Raw genomic sequence first — 21,402 nt, forward strand, 5'->3', positions numbered from 1 at the left:
AAAAAAAAAAAAACCCACAAACATATATCAATGCTGGAGTACATTTTTAAATGTGATATATTCATACACTAGAATACTAACAATAATGAAAATAAATCAATGATTGCTAGTGTCATGAATTAATCAATATTGAGAGAAAGAAGTCAAATACAGAGAAAACTCATACCAGTGATCATAAAAAAATACCTTTATATAAAGTTCAAAAACAATACAAATCTAGTCTGAGAAGTTCTATGGATCTACTTCCCAATGACACTGGTGAATATTTTTAAAATAATAACCACTTATAGTCTCCAGAAATGACTCTAAAGGCATATCATAGAGAAGAAAGTTTTTTTCAAGAAAATCTACTAAAACTCAGTAAGAATAGGAATATACTGTGTTATTTGAATGAAACCCATTCCCTTCCTTCCCCCTGCTGACTCAGCAAGATGGAAGTCTCACTCCACACTGGGTCAGACAAGAACACATACTCTTCCCACAAGCTCTGAGTTGGAGGCCTATCTTCCTGGAATGTGCAGGACATCAGCATTTCTCCTCCTTTGCCCAGCTGGCTGTTCCAGGTGAGTATAGCCAGGACATGAGGCTTTTCTTCTTATAGCTAGCCTTACTTAATGGTTGGGGGCTCCAACTTGAGCAAGAACCATTGATAATACTAGAGCCCTGATCACCCCTGTCCCTGCTTCTAAGGTACTGATTTCACACCAGGAGAGATATGTTAAGACCTGAGGCCACTAACCCCTTTCTCCACCAAACACTCATAGCCTAAAACTGGAATATCACTCAGAGGGAAGTGTACTGTTGTCCCTAATCCCAGCCCCAGAGCCCTGGCTCACAAAAATTGCCTGAAAGAAGAAGCAGGATGTAAAACACAGAGCTCCTAAACTCTTCCCAAAGGATCTAACTTCATTTGCAACACAATATAGAGAAGTACAAGCCTAAGAGCATATATCAACAGAAGATGTTATGGTCAAGGGCACTTGGGAGGAAAAAACAAAACACTACTAAATAAGCAATAGTCAACAGGAAATCAGAGGGAAATTAGAAAATATTTTATATTTCCAGATGAATGGAAATGAAGATATAGGATCCCAAAACTTATACCAAAATTTATATTTTAAATGCCCATATTTTAAAAAGCAAAAGCAATCAAATCAATAGTCTTACCTTCCACCTTAAGACAATGGAAAAAAAAGACCAAACAAATCTTATAGCAAAAAGAAGGAAAAACATAATAAACAGTAGAACAGAAATAAATGAAATAAAAAAATAGAGACAATGGAGCAAATCAATAGAACCGAATATTGGTTCTTTGAAAAAATAACAAAATTAATAAATTTTTAACTAGATCAAGAAAAAAAAGAAAAAAGAGACTCAAGATGTATGCATTAATGTAATTTTTGTATCATATCAACCATATCTCATTTTTGTATCAAATCAAAAGTTTTGTATCAAATCAATTATACCTCAATATATCAATAAAACTTTTAAAAATAAGACTTGAATTATTATAATCAAAAGTGAAAGAGGGGGCATTATTACCAACCTTAGAAAAATAAAAAGGGGACATTATTACTAACCTTAGAAAAATAAGAATTAAAAAGGAACACTGTGAACAACTGTATGGCAGTATATTAGATAAGCTGAATGAAATGGACAGATTCTCAGCAAGACATAAACTACCAAAACTAACTCAAGAAGAAACAGGCAATCTGAATAGACCTATATTGAATTTGTAATAAGAAACATACTGGGGCACCTGGCTGGCTCAGTTGGTGGAGCATCTGACTCTTGATCTCAGGGTTGTAAGTTTGAGCCCAATGTTGGGTGCTGAGCCTACTTAAAAAAAGAAAAAGGAAAAGAAAGGAAACCTACCTACAAAGGAAAGTCTAGGCCCAGATGCATTATTGGTGAATACCATCAAACATTTAGAGGAGAATTCACAAGCTCTTTCAAAACCTAGACAAAGATGGTACACTTCCCAACTCATTCTATTACCCTGATGCCAAAACCAGACAAAAGCATTATAAGAAAACTATAGACCAAAATCCCTTATGAATATGTATGCAAAAAGTCTTAACAAAACTCTAGCAAATGAAATCCAGCAACATATGCAAAGGATCATAGACCATGAACAAGTGGAACTTATTTCACATATACTTAAGCTTGGTTTAACATCTGAAAATCAATTAATGTAATATATCATATCAGTAGAATAAAAAACAAAAATCACATTAATGTAAAGAAGGATAAAAATCATATGATTATCTGAATAGATACAGAAAGAACATTTTTAAAAAATCCAACATCCTTTCATGATAAGAACATTCAATAATCTAGGAATAGAAGGAAACTTCCTCAACTTGATAAAGAGCATCTACAAAAAAACCTTCATAGTTAATGTCATACTTACTGGTGAAAGACTGGATATGTTTCTCCTAAGATCAGAAAGGAAACAAGGATGTCTGCCCTTACCACCTTTATTCAGTGTTGTACTGGGGGTTCTAGCCAGGGGAACCGGGCAAGAAACATAAATAAAAGGCATTCAGATTAGAAAGGAAGATGTAAAAATAGCTCTATTCCCAGATGGCATGATTTTGTATATAGAAAATCCTAAGGAGTCCTCTAAAAAGCTACTAGAACTAATAAAATGAGTCAGCAAAGGTATAGGGTACATTAGTAATATATGAAAGTCAATTATATCTCTCTACACTAGCAATGAACAATCTGAAAATAAAATTTAGCAAATAATTCCATTCATAATAACATCAAAATTAATAAAATATATAAAAATAAATTTAACATGAGAAGTATAAAATTTATATTCTGAAAAATACAAAATATTGCTGAAAGAAATTACAGGTCCAGTAAATGGGGGAAAACCCCATGTTCATGAATCAAGAGTTAATATGGTGAAGATGGCAATGTTCCTTAATTTAGTTTGATATTCAATGCAATCTCTGTCCGAATCCCAGTAGATTGCTTTGTAGAAATTGACTAGCTGACTTCAACATTTTTATGGGATTACAAAAGACCCAGAATATCCAAAATACTCTTTTTTAAAAATATTTATTTATTTGAGACAGAGAGAGCAAGCACATGCATGAGTCGGGGGAGGGGGAGTGGGAGAAGCAGACTCCCCAATAAGCAGGGAGCCAGAGGCAGAGCTCGATCCCAGGACTCCAGAACCATTACCTGAGCTCAAGGCAGACACTTAACCAATTGAGCCACCCAGGCACCCCCAAAATAGTCTTTAAAAAGAAAAGTAATCACATTTCCCAATTTCAAAACTTACTACAAACCAATAGTAATCAAGACATAATGGCAGGATAATATAGATAAGTGGAATAAATTGAGAGTCCAGAAGTAAAACAAGACATCTATGGTCAACTGATTTTAACAAGGGTACCAAGAGTGGTACACTTCAACAGGGAAAAAATACCCTTTCCAACAAATGGTCTGGAGAACACATACAAAAGAATAAACATTTATTCTTTCTTTATACTGTGCACCAAAATTAACTCAAAATGGGTCAAAGACATAAAGGTTAGAGCTAAAATAATAAAACTCTCAATAAAAGATATGGAGATAAGCCTTTATGAACTCAGATTAAGCAAATGGATTCTTAAATATGATACCAAATATTGAAAAACAAAAAATTGATAAATTGCACTTCATAAAAATTAAAAATATTTTCCTTCAAAAGACACTATCAAGAAAGTGAACAGACAATCCATAAAATGGAAGAAAAATATTTGCAAATCATATATCTATTAAGGAACTTTTCTCAGGGCTCCTCGGTGGCTCAATTGGTTAAGCGTCTGTCTTTGGTTCAGGTCGTGACCCTGACTTCCTGTCCTGGGATCAAGCCCCAAGTCAAGCTCCCTTCTCAGTGGGGAGTCTGCTTCTCCCTCTCCCTCCACTTCTCCCACAACTCATGCTCTTTCTCAAATAAATAATTTTTTTTTAAATAAGGAACTTTTCTCTAGGATATATAAAGAACTTTTACAATTCAACAATAAAAATACAAATAACCCAATTAAAAATGGGCAAACCGTATGGATAGATATTTCTCCAAACAAGATATACAAATAGCCAAGAAGCACATTAAAACATGCATGGCATCTTTCATCTTCAGGGAAATGGATATCAAAACCATTTTATGCTTACTATGATGGCAAAAGAAAACAACAGAAAATAACAAGTTTTAGAAAGGATATGAAAGAATAGCAACCCTCATACACTGCTAGTGGGAATGTAAAATGCTATAGACACTTCACAAAAAATATCTGGCAGCTCCTCAAATAACTAAACACACAATTACCACATGACCCAGCAATTTCACTCTTTAGTTTATACCCAAGAGAAATAAAAACATATGCCCATACAATAATGTGTACACAAACATTTATAACAGCATTATTCACAATATCCAAAAGGTGGAAAAAAACAAATGTTCATCAACTGATAAATGTTAAGCAAAGAGTGGTATAGCTATACAATGGAATATTATTTATATTATTACTCATATAAAATTGAATAAAAATGTTATTCATTCATATAAAAAGAAATAAAGTATAGATACATGGTACAACATGGATGAACCTTGAAAACATCATGCTAAGTGAAAGATGCCAGTCACAAAAATCACATAGTATATGATTCTATTTATATGACATGTCCAGAATAGGCAAATCTACAGAGACAGAAAGTACATTAGTGCTTGCTTAGGGCTATCATCCCTTATCCCCCTATTAATTGGGGAGATGATAGCTTTTTTTTTAATGTTATGTTAATCACCATACATTACATCATTAGTTTTTAAGAAGTATGGAGTTTCTTTTTGAGTTGATGAAAATGTTCTAAAATTGTGCTGATGGTTGCATATCTCTGAATATATTAAATACATTAAACTGTATACTTTTAATGGGTGAATTATATGGTATATGGATTATATAATAATAAAACATATAATCAAAATTAATTTATGTAGTGATAATCAAAACAGTGATTATCTTCATATGAAGTGATGGTTGGCAGGGATCACAATAAATGTTTCTTGATTGCTTACACTATAATATTAAATTGACCTAGGTGTTGAGTTACTCTAGTGCATTCAAGTAAAAACAAAACAAAACAAAACTACTGGTGATACAGTGATGATTTATACATGTATTTATATCAATGCTACTCTTACATTTAAGTTAAAAGATGGCAACAGAACCCCACATAAATGCACTTTTTCCTTTAGACAAGATGAAGTACCGGGATTGGATTTACATTCCCAACTGAAACAATTTAAAAACTGAAAAAATATAACACTGTATGTCAGGGCACCTGGGTGGCTCAGTCAGTTAAGTGTCTGACTCTTGATTTCGGCTCAGGTCATGATCTCAGGGTTGTGAGATCAAGCCTCACATCAGGCTCTCCACTCAGTGCAGAGTCTGCTTAAGATTCTCTCTTTCCCTCTCCCTCTGCCCCTTTCCTCACTCATGCTCTCTTCTGTCTGCTGCATGGAGAGAGTTTTCAGTCCACAGGACAGTAAGAAGGAACCCATGCTGAGCCTGGTGGTCTTTCTGAGGTCAGTAGATAAAAATGAGAGTCCTAGGAAGTCCAAGAGCTAGAATATTTAGGGCAGAATTTCAAAGAGAAGAATTATACATATATTACAAGCTCTGTAGGGCTCCCCAGGATCCCTCTTAGGAATTCAGCTGACTATTGATGTGTGCATGGGGGTGGGGAAATTCAGAGACTAATGAAAGAATCACCTGAAAGAATGAGTGCAATAGTCTGTGGGGCTCAAAATGGGCTGAGAAGAGTGTCTGTTCACACTAAGCACAGTACAAAATCTAAGTCATGAGATATTATGTAGAATACACAGAAGGGTCCTGCCTCAGTAGTAGGAAATAATTAGCCCACTCTAATCCCATATAACAAATCTTTAAAAAAAAAACAAAGGATTAAACTGTTTCCAAGTAATTTAACTGCATCCTAAAACAAAACTCAGAGATATTTATAAAACTACAAAAATATCCAGCAACTAACAAGGTAAAATTTATGCAATCAAGTATTATTAGGCATCAAAATAAGCAAGAAATACAATCCACAAATAGGAGAAAAACATTCAATTAAGATGGAACCAGAATAGCTAGAGAAGCTAGAATTAGTAGTAAGGATCTTGAAACAGTGGTTATAACTACATTCTCTATGTTCATGAAGTTAAACAGATATGAGGGAGACATAAAAGACCAAGTCAAACTTTTTATTTTTTTTTATTTTTTTGAGTCAAACTTTTTAAACCAAAAAATATATAATGTCTGACATGAAATATACATAGGACTAAAAGCAGATTAGGTATTTTAGGAGAATCAATGAATGTGACACAGCAGTAAAAAGCATCCAAAATAAAACACAGAGATTAAAAAATCTGATGAAATGAAAGACTATCAATGATCTGTGGGTCATTTCCATTCAGCCTAAATAATATGTGTACTAATAATACCTGAAAGGTAAAGGACAAGATATTTGAAGAAATAATGGCTAAAACATTTCTGAATTTCATAAGCAGAAATACATGGAATCAAAATGTTAGGTGAATGTCATATATTTCTCTATATATGAAATCTGAAGAAAATGACTTTATTATTTATTTTTTTATTTATTATTTATTTTTATTAACATAATGTATTATTTGTTTCAGGGGTACAGGTGTGATTCATCAGTCTTACACAATTCACAGCACTCACCATAGCACATACCCACCCCAATGTCCATCACCCAGCCACCCCATCCCTCCCACACCCCTCCACTCCAGCAACCCTCAGTTTGTTCCCTGAGATTAAGAGTCTCTTATGGTTTGTCTCCCCCTCCAGTTTTGTCGTTTCATTTTTCCCTCCCTTCCCCTATGATCCTCTGTCTTGTTTCTCAAATTCCTCATATCAGTGAGATCATAATTGTCTTTCTCTGATTGACTTATTTCACTTAGCATAGAAAACTACTTGAAAGCATATGAGAATAAGATTGCAAACACAAATCATACATAGACAATCTTAAAAGTAGCCAGGAAAAAAAAAACATAGAATAAATAGATGGTTAAAGACGTCTTATAGGAAACAATGCAAATGAGCAAATAGTAGAGCTATTTCTTTAAAGTGTTGATAGAGGAAAAAATACCCCAATCTGTAATTCTATACCCAGTGAAAATATTCTTCAAAGATAAATGAAAAATAAAGACTTTTTCAGACATTCAAAAGCTAAAAAGTTCTTCACCAAAAGACTACCACAACAAGAAATATTAAGGTAAGTATTATAAGTAGGAAGAATCTAATACCAGATACAGATATAGCAACAAAAAGCACCAAAACTACATGGGTAAATATGTGATTTTTTATTACTGTTTAAATACATAAAAAATACATGTGATTGTTCAAATAATGATAATACTAGTATAGAGTTTATAGCATATGGATAAGTAATATATATAATACATACATAATAGCATAAAGGGCATGGGGAGAAAGGAAAGTATACTAATATAAAGTTCTGATACAATAAGTGATGTGGCATAATATCACATGAAGGTGAACTTTGGTAAGTTAAAGACATATGCTAGAAACTCCAAAGATACCAGTAAAATGATCAAATAGTTATAGCCATTGAACAAAAGAAATAAAACTGAGTCATAAAAATATTCAATTATTCAAAAAGAAGGCAGAAAAATAGGAAAAGGGGAGCAAAGTAAGAGAAGACAAGTGGCAAACAATTAGCAAAACCTAACCACATTGTAATCACATAAATATAAATAAACTACTCCAATTAAAAGGCAGGGATAATCATTTTGGTTTTAAAAAGTAAAATCCAGGGTGCCTCAGTGGCTCAGTCAGTTGAGCATCTGACTCTTGTTGTTGGCTTAGGTCACGATCTCATGGATCTAGACCCATGGTCAGGCCCCTCGCTCAGCGGGGAATCTGCTTGAAGGTTCTCTCCATCTGCCCCCCACCCCCAACTCACATGCATGCTCTCTCTCTCAAAATAAGTAGATAAATCTTTTTTAAAAAAGGAAAATCCAACTATATTCTGTCTACAAATATACTGTAAATACAAAGAAACAAATGGATTAGAATAAAAAGATTTTTAAAAATCAAAAGAAAGTGGGAGTGGCTACATTAATATGAAGCTAAGTAGATTACTTTCAGTAATTACTTTCAATTACTTTCAGCGATGAACAAATGCAATTTGAAATTTAAAACACAACACCATTTACATTAGTACCCCCAAAAATGACATTCATAGGTAATAAATCTAACAACATATGTACAAGATCTATAGGAGAAAAACTATAAAATTCTGATAAATAAAAGAAATTAAAAAATGAAGATATACTTTATGTTCGTGAACAGGAAGACTCAAGATGTCAGTTCTCCCCAACTCGATCCATAGGTTCTATGCAACCATAATCCCAGTAAGTGATTTGGTGGATACAGACAAACTGATTCTAAAGGTTATAGGGAGAGACAAAAGACTCAGAATAGGTAACACAGAATTGAAAGAAAAGAACAAAGATGGAAGACTGATATTACTTGATTTCAAGGCCTACTATAAAGGCACAGTAATCAGGACACTATGGAACTGGCATAAGAACAATTAGATCAATAGAAGAGAATAGTGAGCCTAGAAATAGACCCACATAAATATGGTTAATTGACCTTTGACAAAAGAGTAAATGTAATACAAAAGAGGAAAGATAATCTTTTCAACATGATGCTAGAACAGCTGGATGTCTACATGTAAGAAAAATAATCTAGGCTCTATCTTACACCCTTCATGAAAACTAAATCAAAATTAATCATAGGCTTAAATGTAAAATGCAAAACTATACAACTCCTAGAGGACAGCTTGGGAAAAAAATCTAGATGACCTTGGTCTGATGATGGTTTTTTAGATATAATACCAATGGAACAATCCATAAAGAAATATTTGATGGGGTGCCTGGGTGGCTCAGGTGGTTGAGCATCTGACTCTTGGTTTCAGCTCAGGTCATGATCTCAAGGGTCATGAGATCGAGCCCCGGTCAGGCACCTCATTCAGTGGGGATTCTGCTTAAAGATTCTCTCCCTCTGCCCCTCCCCCTACTCGAGTGTGCACACACACTCTCTCTTTCTATCTAAAATAAATAAACAAATCTTTTAAAAAAGAAATATTTGATTAACTGGATTTCATTAAAATTAAAAAAAAATCAGCTTTGTGAAAGACACTGTCAAGAATGAGAAGACAAGCCACAGACTAGAATAAAGTACTTTCAAGGATATATCTGATAAAGGCCCATCCAAAATACACAAAGAACTCTTAAAACCAACAAAAAGACAACAAACATCCCAATTAAAAAACAAAAAAATTTGAAAAGACACTTCACTGAGGAATGTATAGAGATAGCAAATAGACATATGAAAAGATGCTCCACATTATTTGTCATTAGGGAATTATAAATTAAAACAACAATGAGAATTAAGGAGGGCACATTCTGCATGGAGCACTGGGTGTTATACACAAACAATGAATCATGGAACACTACATCAAAAACTAATGATGTAATGTATGGTGATTAACATAACATAATAAAAAAAAACAACAACAATGAGATACCCCTACACACTTATGAGAATGACAAAAATCCAAAACACTGATAATACCAAATGCTGGCAAGGATGTGAAGCAATAGGGACTCTCATTCTATTCTGGTGTCAATGAAAAAATGGTAATGGCCACTTTGGAAGACAGTTTTTCAGTTTCTTACAAAATGAAACATACTGTTACCATATGATTTTGCAGTCCTTGGTATTTATCCAAAAGAATTGAAAATCTGTGTCCAAATAAAACCTGCACACAGATGTTTATAGCAGTTTTATTCATAATTGCAAAAACTTGGAAGCAACCAAAATACTACTCTGTAACTGAATGGATAAATGTGGTACATCCATAAAATGAAATATTATTCAGTGTTAAAAAGAAATAAGCTATCAAGCATGATATGACACGAAGGAACACTCACTAACTGAAATAAGCCAATCCATAAAGGTTACAAACTATATGATTCTAACTCTATGACATTCTGGAAAAGGCAAAAGACAGTATAAAAGATCAGTGATTGTCAGAGATTAATGGGGAGGAGGGACAAATAGGCAAAGCGTAAAGCATTTTTAGGGCATTGGAATTCTTCTGTATTACAGAAGATACATATCTTTATACATCTGCCAAAACCCACTGAGTGTACAACACTTATATAAACTATGGATTTGGGGTGATAATGGTATGTCAGTATAGTTCATGGATTTTTAACACATGTACCATTCTTATGAGGGTTGCTGATGAGGGAGACTCTATACATGATGGAGGGATATAGGGAATATGAGAACTCTCTGATGTTCTGTTCAATTTTGCTGTGAACCAAAACCTGCTCTTTAGAAAAAAGTCTAATAGAGCTAAATGTCTAATATGAAAAAAATAAAAATAAAAAACCTAATAGGGCCTCAAGGAGAAATAGACAAATCCACAATTATTGTCAGATTTCAATATCCTTCCATAAATCATTGATATCAATAACTGATAGAACAAGGTCAAAGAAAATACGGATTGGAGCACTTGAATATCAATCAATTTGACCTAATTGACACCCCAAGAAAGCAAAATACATTTTTCCCCAAATATACACTGAACATTTTCCAAGGTGAACCCTATTTGAATCCATAAAAATTAATTTTAAAATATTTCAAGTCATACAAAGTATTTTCTCTAGCCATAATAGAATAAAATTAGAAATTGAAGCAGAAGGATCTTTGAAAAATCTCCAAATATTTGGAAACTAATATACTTCTAAATAACCAATGGATCAAAGAAGAAATCAAAAGGGAAATTAAAAAGTGTTTTGAAATGAATGAGGATACAACATATCAATTACATCTCTATCTACTAGCAATGAACAATCAAAAATGTAAATTAAAGCAATAAATACCATTTACAATAGCATCAAAAATATAAAATCCTGAGAAGTAAATCTGATGTAAATAAAACCTGTACACTGAAAACTAAAAGGAATAGTCTGAAAGGAAACTGAAAAAGACCCAAATAGATGGAGAGATATACAATATGCTTGAGTCATAAAATTCAGCATTTTAGGATGTTAATTGCCTCCAAATTAATTTTATACATTCAATACCATATTAATCAAAATCCTACCTTTCTTGAAAATTGAGAAGTTAATTCTAAAATAATTATGTAAACAGAATATCCAAAAGAACCTGGAGAAAGAGCAAAGTTGGAAGACTTGTACTACCTGACTTCAAGGCACTATGATATTGGCATACCATTAACACATAATTAAAAGTTCAGAAACAGACCACACATATGTGAACAGCTCATCTTTGAAAAGATACAATTTAAATTAGTCAAGAAATGACAGCCTTCTCAACAAACGTACTGGAATAATTGTGTGTCAATATGCAAAAATATGAGGTCCAATCCTTATCTCACACTATCTATAAAAATTAACTCCAAATAGATTAGAGACCAAAATGCGAAACCTAAAATTCTTAAACTATTAGAAAAAAATAAAGAAAAACATTTTGACTTTAGGGCAGTCCAAGAATTCTTATAGAAAACATTAAAATCACAATCCATGAAAGAAAGATATATAAATGGGATTTTATCAAAATTAAGAACTCACCTCTTTGAAACACATTAAGAGAATGGAAAGAAAAACTACCAACTGGGAGAAGATATTTGTATATTACATACACAGTAAGGGTTTTGTATCCAATTATGTAAAGATTTCTCAAAATTCAGTAAGAAAACAAACAACCCGATAAAAATAGCAAAATATTCGAGCAGTCACTTTACCAAAGAAGATATATCTTTCATAAATAAGCTTAATGTAAATATGCTCAATGTCAACAGTCAACAGAAAAATGTTTGTTAAAGCCACAAGGACATGCCCCTCCACATCTGTTAGATGAATGAGCATGAATTGAAATACTTTTATGATTCTGATACGAAAGAACAGATCTCATAGCATATATTTTTTCTCATTTTTAATAGTTCTTTTAATAATCTTTAATAATGATTTTAAAAGCTCTCAGTAAAACTTGGGGGCACAATAAAGGGAGGCTGGGAAAAAATGGAACTTTATTTCTTTTAAAATTTCTATTATCAAGTCACCCTATTGATTCACACATCTTGTTTGCCACTTTTAATTATGCAGCAAATGTGAGAAAGTACTCAAGGGATATAGTTTTTCCCTCAGCTTCAGTACCATCCATATATTAGATTAATGTAATGTAAATAAGGAAAATCTAGCTGATTGGAGAATACACATGGGTAAATTGAGGCAGTATTTCGACTAAACCAAAATCAATCAGTAGTGTTTGATTACCAACTCCCCTTGTGCTATGTACAAATGCACAAACAAAATGATATTCAGAATTTTTAAATAATTGGATTAATAAAACGAGAAGTAAAACACCAAACTGGAGGCATTTTGAGGTCTGAGTACACTAAGTGTATATGTTTGCAGCTATCTGATGAATGAATATCCACCACAGCCTAATTCGTAGAAGCGAGTCCCAGCATTCTATGGGGCTAGCTGCTATAATCTGTTATTCCTCATCCTGGGTAAACAGTCTATTGGAAAAATCCCTGGCCCCTGCCTAATGCTATCACTTGTCTATTCTTCCAGCCCCTCAAAACCTCAACAAATATCTCTGTTTGTACAACATAAATTAGTAGGGAAAAAAAATTCGTCCAGGTTTATGATAACATTGCCATTCCCAAAGGTAAAAAATGCTCATAGTATCTCAGGGTGTAAGAGGGAACTGAGTGCCTTTCTTTGAAAAAGAATGGTTAACTCCTACTGAGACTAAATACCGCTTCCATAGTTTACTAGGCATGATAATATCGCCCAGATTTGGTTCTGAATTCATTCGAAGAGAGGATTTTATCTTGTCCCATCCCCTGACACACACGCATGTGCGCACACACACATTTCTCCCCTTACAGTGCCTGGATAACCCTATTATTTCTTTCTTAGAGGAGTGAAACAGTACAAGTATCACTCACAATCAAGTTAGAGACTTAAAAATTGCAGAGATAATGAAATAATTATAAGAACAGTTCCTTTTAACTGGGATTTCCCACTTCCTTTTCTCTCTTACAGAATAGAAATCTTGTACAAGGGAATTCATGCAGGCAAAACATGTAAAGCTTAAATAAAGTGTTAGACCAACTCTAGTGAGCACACAGGAAGCTTGCTTGAAGCTCATATTGCAGCATAACATTTATGAATTGACTCAAACAGGGACAAACTGCCAGAGAAACAAAACTGAGCTGGTAGAGGCCATGTTGCAATGCATGGAGCCATCATTCCACTGGGAAGGCAACCCCAATCCGGTCACCAGTTCTCTACCACAGAGAGAGGACCTCCATCTTCTAATGTGATTTGTCAGTAAGTTTATCAAGTGTCAATTTCAATTTAGCTTTCTTAAATATTGAACTATTTGATTTTGCTTGTCTGTATTTTGTTTTTGTTTCCTTTCTTAAACCAAAAGGCAAATATCCACCATTTTGTGTATACTATGCTGTCCTGCAGTCTGAAGCTTATGTTTAAGGTGACTTTCAATTTTTCTAGATGAAATAATCAAAGCCATACTCTCTGGTGCTTAACAATCCCAGTATGATAACCTCTATATCTCCTCTTCTCCCACGGGTGGAAAGTGCCTACAGAAGGTCATCATGAGAATAGTCACTACTGAGGTTGACGGAGTGCCAATGGGAAGGTTATGCTTTCCCACTTGGAAGAGTTGGATTTTCTTTTCTTAATGATCCCCTTGGTCACGAAGATCATTCATTGCCATCTGCTCAAGAAACACAGAGGTTATAAGATGTTGGAAATCTAGATTCCTGTGGAAGAAACTTATGGAAGGGGAAGACAAGGAGCCGTTCAATTCTCTAGGTCTTGATAATTTAGCCCATCAGATGGTTATCTGACTCATTGTTCCATAGAGAAAGAAACCCTTCTCTGTCCCTGGACCATTGGTTCTGATGCTCCCTATCTCAGCTTTGCAGCTACAATAGATCATATGGGACACCAGGTGCTTTCCACTGAGGGAACTTGGAAGTAGAAGGCAGAACTCACAGAGGAAGTGTGTTTTAGAATATTTCAACCCAGGGATGCTGTTCTTCAGTGGAAAACCTGAAACAGTGTGTCAGCAAAGTGAGAGAAAAGATTCCACATTATCTGCTATAAATGTTCTCTAAGATAGAAACACAGCTCTAACCCTCCTGTTCTACCATGGAGATCATACACTCCTCACCCAGGGAAGTCTGACTCCTAAGACTAAGAAATAAAGTACTGCCCTTATGGACAGCATCTAGTGGCATGACATACTCTGGGCTCAAGAGTCAGAGACAACTAAATTCAAACTTCTACTCTGCTTATGCTATTCTAGCTCCGATCTTGGACTGATAAGTCAATCTCTCTGAGTCTCTCTTTTCTCCTCTGTAACACTGGTAGGGCAATAATTTGGAGGGAAGTTATAAGGTGAAAATGAGCTAATACAGAAAAAAAAGTTCCTTCTTCTAGTGCCTGTCATTCCTTAGTAGGTCCTCAATAAATGTTAACTCTCCACCCTCTTGAACACGTTGCTTTTCATTTCTTTTTTTTTTTTTTTTAATTGAGGCTTGTGCATTAATTGTAACTCGGAGGTTTTCTGGATCCCAACTTAAGCAAGAATGTAACCCCTTTGTCATCGGTCTCATTCCCAGAATGCCATGCTCTTCTCAGAGTGTCTAACTATAGTAGAGGTCTGAAGTCAGGACACTCTCCCAAGGAGAGATTAAACACTGCAGCTGGAAGTCTGCATTATTGCTCTTCCGAGAGAGAGATTTATGGCTGTACTTAATGAATGCTAATAGTTTTCTTATCAGTGGGTAGCAATACAAACATTTTTGTGTATGGTAAGGTTAAAGTAAACCTTCAGAGTAGCTTTACAAAACTTGAAAGCTAGTGATTAGTTCTTGACAAGCCTGGCTAATAACAGGAGCTCCTGGAAGGCTATATAGGTCTCGCTTAGCCAGAATACATTATTCTTCAGTGTTTTACGATTTCACATCTGTCCTCTCAGAACTGGGCTGTCACATAAATGCATGCAGCTTTTGTGCTTTTCTTAAACCTCAAGGCAGTTGTATTCCAACCAATGTAATCTGGCTGCCGAGTAAAGGGAAGCCAAAAAAGCTTTCCTAATCAGTTAGCTTTGCAAATAGATTCAGCTTCAACTAACATTTTTTTTTTTTTTTTGGCCACCTACTATTTATGGAGAATGTTGTTAGACTCTTTCACATATTTATGCCATTTAATCTTTCTAGTACCTCTTTAAGGTTTGGCTTCTGAGAAAACTGGAACTTTGAGAGGGCGTATGAGTTGTCCAAGGTCATGTTTTCAAACCTGTATCTGACTCCCAAGTCCAATGCATTCAGCCCAGGTTGTTCACAGTACATTTCAAGGGCAGTAAGCCTTCTCCTTCAAGCCATCCATGATGAGCAGCACATGATAAAATGAGCTGATGAACTCAACTTTAAACATTTCTAAAAGTTGATAGCTTCTAAGGGCCTATATTCTTCAGGTTTCTGAAAATGAAAGAGTGCGTGTCTCAAAGCTAAAAATGAGTGTTTTTATGTTGATAAACAATAAAGTAAATTCACACAGATTATATACTGACATAGATTTTAAATAATGTTCTCTGACATGTGGTTAGAATAATAGCAGCTCAACAAAATAATTACATCTAATAGTTAGCCTCAGTCTTGTTCAGTCGCTCTGACACCTCCTACAGAGGTTATGATTCAACTCAATAAAAGTCAGATAGTTCATGTCAAAAAAACCCATTACTCCAAAAATCACCCTGAGCTTAATTCACTCCAAATTTTATAGCTTTTCCCCCTCCTCTTTCAAGAAAGAAATTAATAGGGGAAAAATACTATACTAGTGTGAAGAATTTTATTTTATTTATTTATTTATTTTAGTGTGAAGAATTTTAGCTTTAGGTTTTAAAAAGGGTTTCCGCTTCTAGAAATGGTCTAACTTTGGGGAAGCTACTTAGTTTCTCTAAACAAAGTTTCCTTTATATTTTTAAAATTAGAATGATGGCATCTACTTCCCAAGAATCCTGGAAGAACTTTGGTCAATTTTCAGTTTATGGGCTGAAAAATCTCTGCCAACACCCCACAAATAATGATTTTTCCTTTTTTTGCAAAGAAACAAATGAAATCAACAAATCATGACTGATTTCTATTACATTAAAGTGATACAGCAAGAACTGTGTGCATATTTCCCGGAAGATAAATTCCCCACTTTGCAACAAAGGGACATGCAATCCCTGTTTAGTCCTTAATGTTATTACTTAGTGATCAAGGGGTCTGCAGATTGACTTCCCTGAGATAAAGGTGAAGGAGTCGCAAAGGAAGCCTCAAGGCTGCCAATCATTTCTCTATCCAGGGAGATAATAATAGAGGTCAGACTATCTTATGAGGGAGCAGTCAACTAGTATGGACAAAACTCTGGGTCTGCACTTCCCACCCCCCGCAAAAAAGCGGGTGGTCTGAACTGCTTGGATGCTTGAAAAAGAACAAATCTCACAAGCACAATGGCTGAAATTAATGTGGGTAAAATATAAATATTGTTTAATACCATTTTGTATAGATAACAAAGGATCCCAAGAAAAAAATACTTTGACTTGTCTAGATTCTTAATAGAGTCCTGAAATGTCTGCTTTATGGACTATTTTAAAATAGCAAGAATACAAGAATTATCCCAAATCATGGCCTAAACTGAAAACAGAAGCATGAGCAAAGCTTCTAATTGAGTGAAAGCCCATAATTGGGTATTAAAGGAAATGTAGCTACATTCCACTTCTTAGATGGAGTGAGTGAACACGTCTTAGCACAGCCAAGTACCACCTAAACCACTGACCATTCTTGTTAAAAAGTGCTCTCACCATGCAAGTCCTTCACAGGGAGGGAAGATTAGCTTGCTCTAACCTAGCCCAGCAGATCCAATACCAACTGTGACATGATCTGGATGGATCCACAGAAGAGCTGGATCTGTGTTCAGGACCTGCTGCAACTGCATTTACCCTTGTGACCACTAGGGGTCTCTGCTATGACCCCTGTAACTTCTAGATCAAAAAAGAATCCAAAAGCACCTCAGCTATCTCAGGGCAACGCTGGCCCGGAAAGGATAGGACAGGACGGACCATCTGACTTGTCGAATTACTCTCGTCTCACTGTTCTTTCTAACAGACCCAAATATAGTGTCACGTGGCTTTTCATGACCACATGCAAAGATCATCAATGTCTACTTATGCAGCAGAACATATATCCACCGACAAAACCTTGCCTTGGGGAATACCAATAGTTCTCAACAGCTGCCTCCAACTGACTTTGCACTTTAAATAGCTTCCTCACCTTTTTTGTGCTGTTGTTAGAGGCAGTTTGGTAAAATTCATAGGACAGGTGAGGTTTCCAAGAATATAATCTGCCTTGCAAACCAACAGATTTAGAAAAAAAAAAAAATGTAGCTTCTGCCGGCAGATGACAGAATCAAGGTGTCAACTCCGTCCATTAGGAAAAGTTTGTGTTTTGAAATCCTCCCATTCTATTTAAATCATATGAAGTTGTCACATCTTGAACTCAATTCCACTCACAGTCTTTTTCCTTAATGAATCAACCACCACTGTATTATTCTTGGAGGTGGAGTCATTTTGGAAATGGAGGAATATTATCCTCATATGTGTCATAAGTTTGTCAAATTTTTCAAAGACTCTGGGAATGAGAATGGCAGACACATTAAACTCAAGGCAAACATAGAAACTTGACAATAAAGTTGAGTTGCAAATCTTTCACCTTCCTCATCTGCCAAAACTCAAATTCTGGGAGCCTGAAATACTAAGGACGCTGCAATGAGAAACACTTCCCTTGCTGCAAGAGAAACTTCAGCTCTACTTCCACTATCTCACTCCTGTCCTTAACCACCAGCCCCCCCCTCCCCCCGCTGCTTTCTCTTGCCCAACTTAAAGCTCGGGAAAACAATTCAGGGTCAGCAGAATATGCTTGGGGTGAGATTGCCCAATTTGCTGAAGCCTCTAAAGCAGAAATTGTGTCCAGATTAGAATCTCCACCGTTGATTCTCCATCTCACTGTCAAGGTGCTTCCTGTCTTTGTCCAGCAGCAACCAGGGAGCCCCTTTGAAGAGGGCAGCATCTTGAGGCTGTCAGAGCAGATAAACGCCTGTTGTTTTACACTGGCCAGGTAGGGGAGCGGGTGTAAACCTCTTTACACTGCACAAAGGCAGCCTGATAATAACAAATTGCTTTGTCAACCACGAGAGATACTTAGTTATTAATGGAAATAATAACAGATTATATCAGCTTTCCACACTATAATCAAAAGGAAGATCAAAGGGAACTAATATTACAGTTACCAGTGAAGACATGCTAATGAGATAAAAACCACTTTTATCTCCCCCTTCCCAAATGCACCAGTGGAATGATCATGGATAATAAATGACATCATTTAAACTTGGCAATATTTTTAATACCCAAAGTCCGGCCACACCACCGTGGCTTTTTCCAGTTAGATAAAATTGTTTTCAATGTTAAAAAAAAAAAAAAAAAAGGATTTAATTGCATTCTGCTCCTGTTATAGGAACACAGGGTTTTGAGCCCTCTAACTGATCTTAGCTGGTTCGGGCTAACCTCCCATTGTATTAGGTTGTGATTGGAGACACTGAGCACAGTCATTTCAGGTTTTAATAATCAGGTCAGGATACAGAGCCTGATTCATCACCCTTTCAGACTTGCCATTTAGTGGAATATTGCTATCACAGCAGAGTACTTTTCATATTTATCCAACCTTCCCCACCATTAAGTCAGCCCTTTGTTTATTTGAAACACTTTACAAATATGAGTGTGTGCTAAGGCCACTCTCAGGAGGTACACAGATGTTTCTTTCACCTTTCCTCCTATGGGGAAAATGACAAAAGAGATCATTGACCTGGGGCCATTTTATTCTTAGAAAATTTTGATTTGAAGTTTCATACTCAAATTATTGAATCTGCATTCTAAAACAAGCACATAATATCTTGGTAATAATTTATATGCATTTTTTAAGATTGTATTTATTTATTTGACAGAGAGAGACACAGCGAGAGAAGGAACACAAGCAGAGGGAGTGGGACAGGGAGAAGCAGGCCTCCCGATGGGCAGGGAGCCCGATGAGGGTCTCGATCCCAGGACCCTAGGATCATGACCAAGCCAAAGGCAGACGCCCAATGACTGAGCCACCCAGGCCCCCTAATTTATATGTTTTGCCAAGGATATTTAATAATCCTGACTTTCTTTATAAAAAACGAGGGTAAGAATTCCTAACATAGGTGGAAAATAGCTAAGAACTTCTTCAGTCATCAAATCTCAAAGTGAAGACCCTATACTGATCCTTCCTTCCAACAAATAAACTGAAGCCCAGAAAGGTCAAAGTCAAAAGCCATGAATTTTAGCCCTTGGCTGCCCCCTTTGCCTATTTTATGAACTTGGCAATACAGTAAATACATTCAGTCTCAAAAATATTCATATTTTAAAATGTAGGAATAATAATGCTTATCCTTCCTTCACCAGAGTATAAAGACGAACAAAAAGGTTTCTCCTTTTAAGCTGTAAAACATGCTACGTAGATATGTAGCACCACTGTATACCAATCATAATAGTAACCATGTTTCAAAAGTATGTTAGTTTTACTTTGAATAAAAAGTAGGGTAGGAGAAAACCAGAAATATTTCTGGAAGAGAGCCATAAAAGGATTCTCAATGAGGAACAAAATCAGAGTGGAGGAAAGAAAGCTCAGTGGCAAAGAAAAACAGATGGCAGCAGAGGTGAAAGTTACTCTTCTAGGCAGAGTTCCAGGGATGCTCCAAGACCTACTCTGGCAGGTCCAGGGAGCATGACTGGGCTCTGGGTCAGAAGAAGATTAATTATAAAGATGACATTAGATGAAACATTTGGGCCACATTCCCTACCTTCTCCTACCCCCTCAATCTCTGTCCATGAGTGAGACAAGCAACAACCCATTTGACCCCTAAAAATAAGTTAAATATACCAAAAGGACATGGGAACCTGTTCAAAGGCCAATGCAGAGCAACTTGAGAATCAAAATAAGTAATTACTGAAACACATTATAATATATTGGATAAAGTAGGAGTGCATGGATCCACATGGATATAAATAAATAAATAAATAAATAAATCAATAAATAAATAAATAAATAAATAAAATCTAGTCTATCATACAGCAAAATGTCAAACAATATTAACTGATAAATAAAAATACCAATTAGCAGTAGAGTGAAAAACACTGAAGACACCATCTAAAACATGTGACAAAACTTAATATCAGCAGTAATGACACAGATGGTTACTGAGCATCTTCTGATGCAGTGTGCTAAGGGAAACCAGCTCACTGTCCTGGTATTTCTACTGTGAAAGAATATTCCAAAGTGAAATAAGCATTGCTAAGAGTCATTCAAAATAGGGTTGGGAAGAATATTGAGGAAGGAGGGCCTATGTACATCTCCTGTTTCAATTTTCCCAACATTCTGAACTGTTTGTTGACTTGTCAATTGCAACTTGTCAATTGCAAGTGGACCACCTGCTGGAACATATCCTCCTCCTTTGGACTAAAATAGAGATAATGTAACACCTGATAGCTAAATAGCCCTTCCTGCATTAGGTAGTCAGTTTAACTGTTTTTCCAAAACAACTTATGTAACCTTGTGGCTTTTGCTTTTATAAGCTTGTACTCCTCAACTACCAGCACACTTTCCATTTCAGTGGACTCCATGTCTCCAGCATTGCAATTCCTAAAACCCCAAAGACTGGTAGTCTTTTTGGTCAACACCACGCAAATTACATAATCAGAATCTGATCATGAGCAACTTCACACAAACCTATTTAAGAGATGTTCTGTAAACAAATGCCCTGCACTATTAAAAAATGTCAAGGTCATAGGAAATAAGCAAAAGACTGAAAATACTTTACAAATGGAAGTCTGTCAAAGACATTTGACAGCTAACCATGTTATAGGATTTTGGACAGAATCATCAACCTATAAAGGGTATTTTGGGGACAAACAACAAAATTTGAACAGGTCTTTGAATTAGAAGGTAGTATTATCTCAATGCTGATTTTCTGATTCTGAGAGTTAGATTGTGGCTTTCTAGGGGAGCATATCCTTGTTTTAAGGATGTGCACACTGAAATACCAAAAAATAATGAAGCCCCATATCTGCAGCTTATTCCCAAATGGTCAGG

This window comes from Leptonychotes weddellii, chromosome 11 (assembly GCF_054177405.1).
Source record: "Leptonychotes weddellii isolate Sample4059 chromosome 11, ASM5417740v2, whole genome shotgun sequence".
Taxonomy (NCBI): domain Eukaryota; kingdom Metazoa; phylum Chordata; class Mammalia; order Carnivora; family Phocidae; genus Leptonychotes; species Leptonychotes weddellii.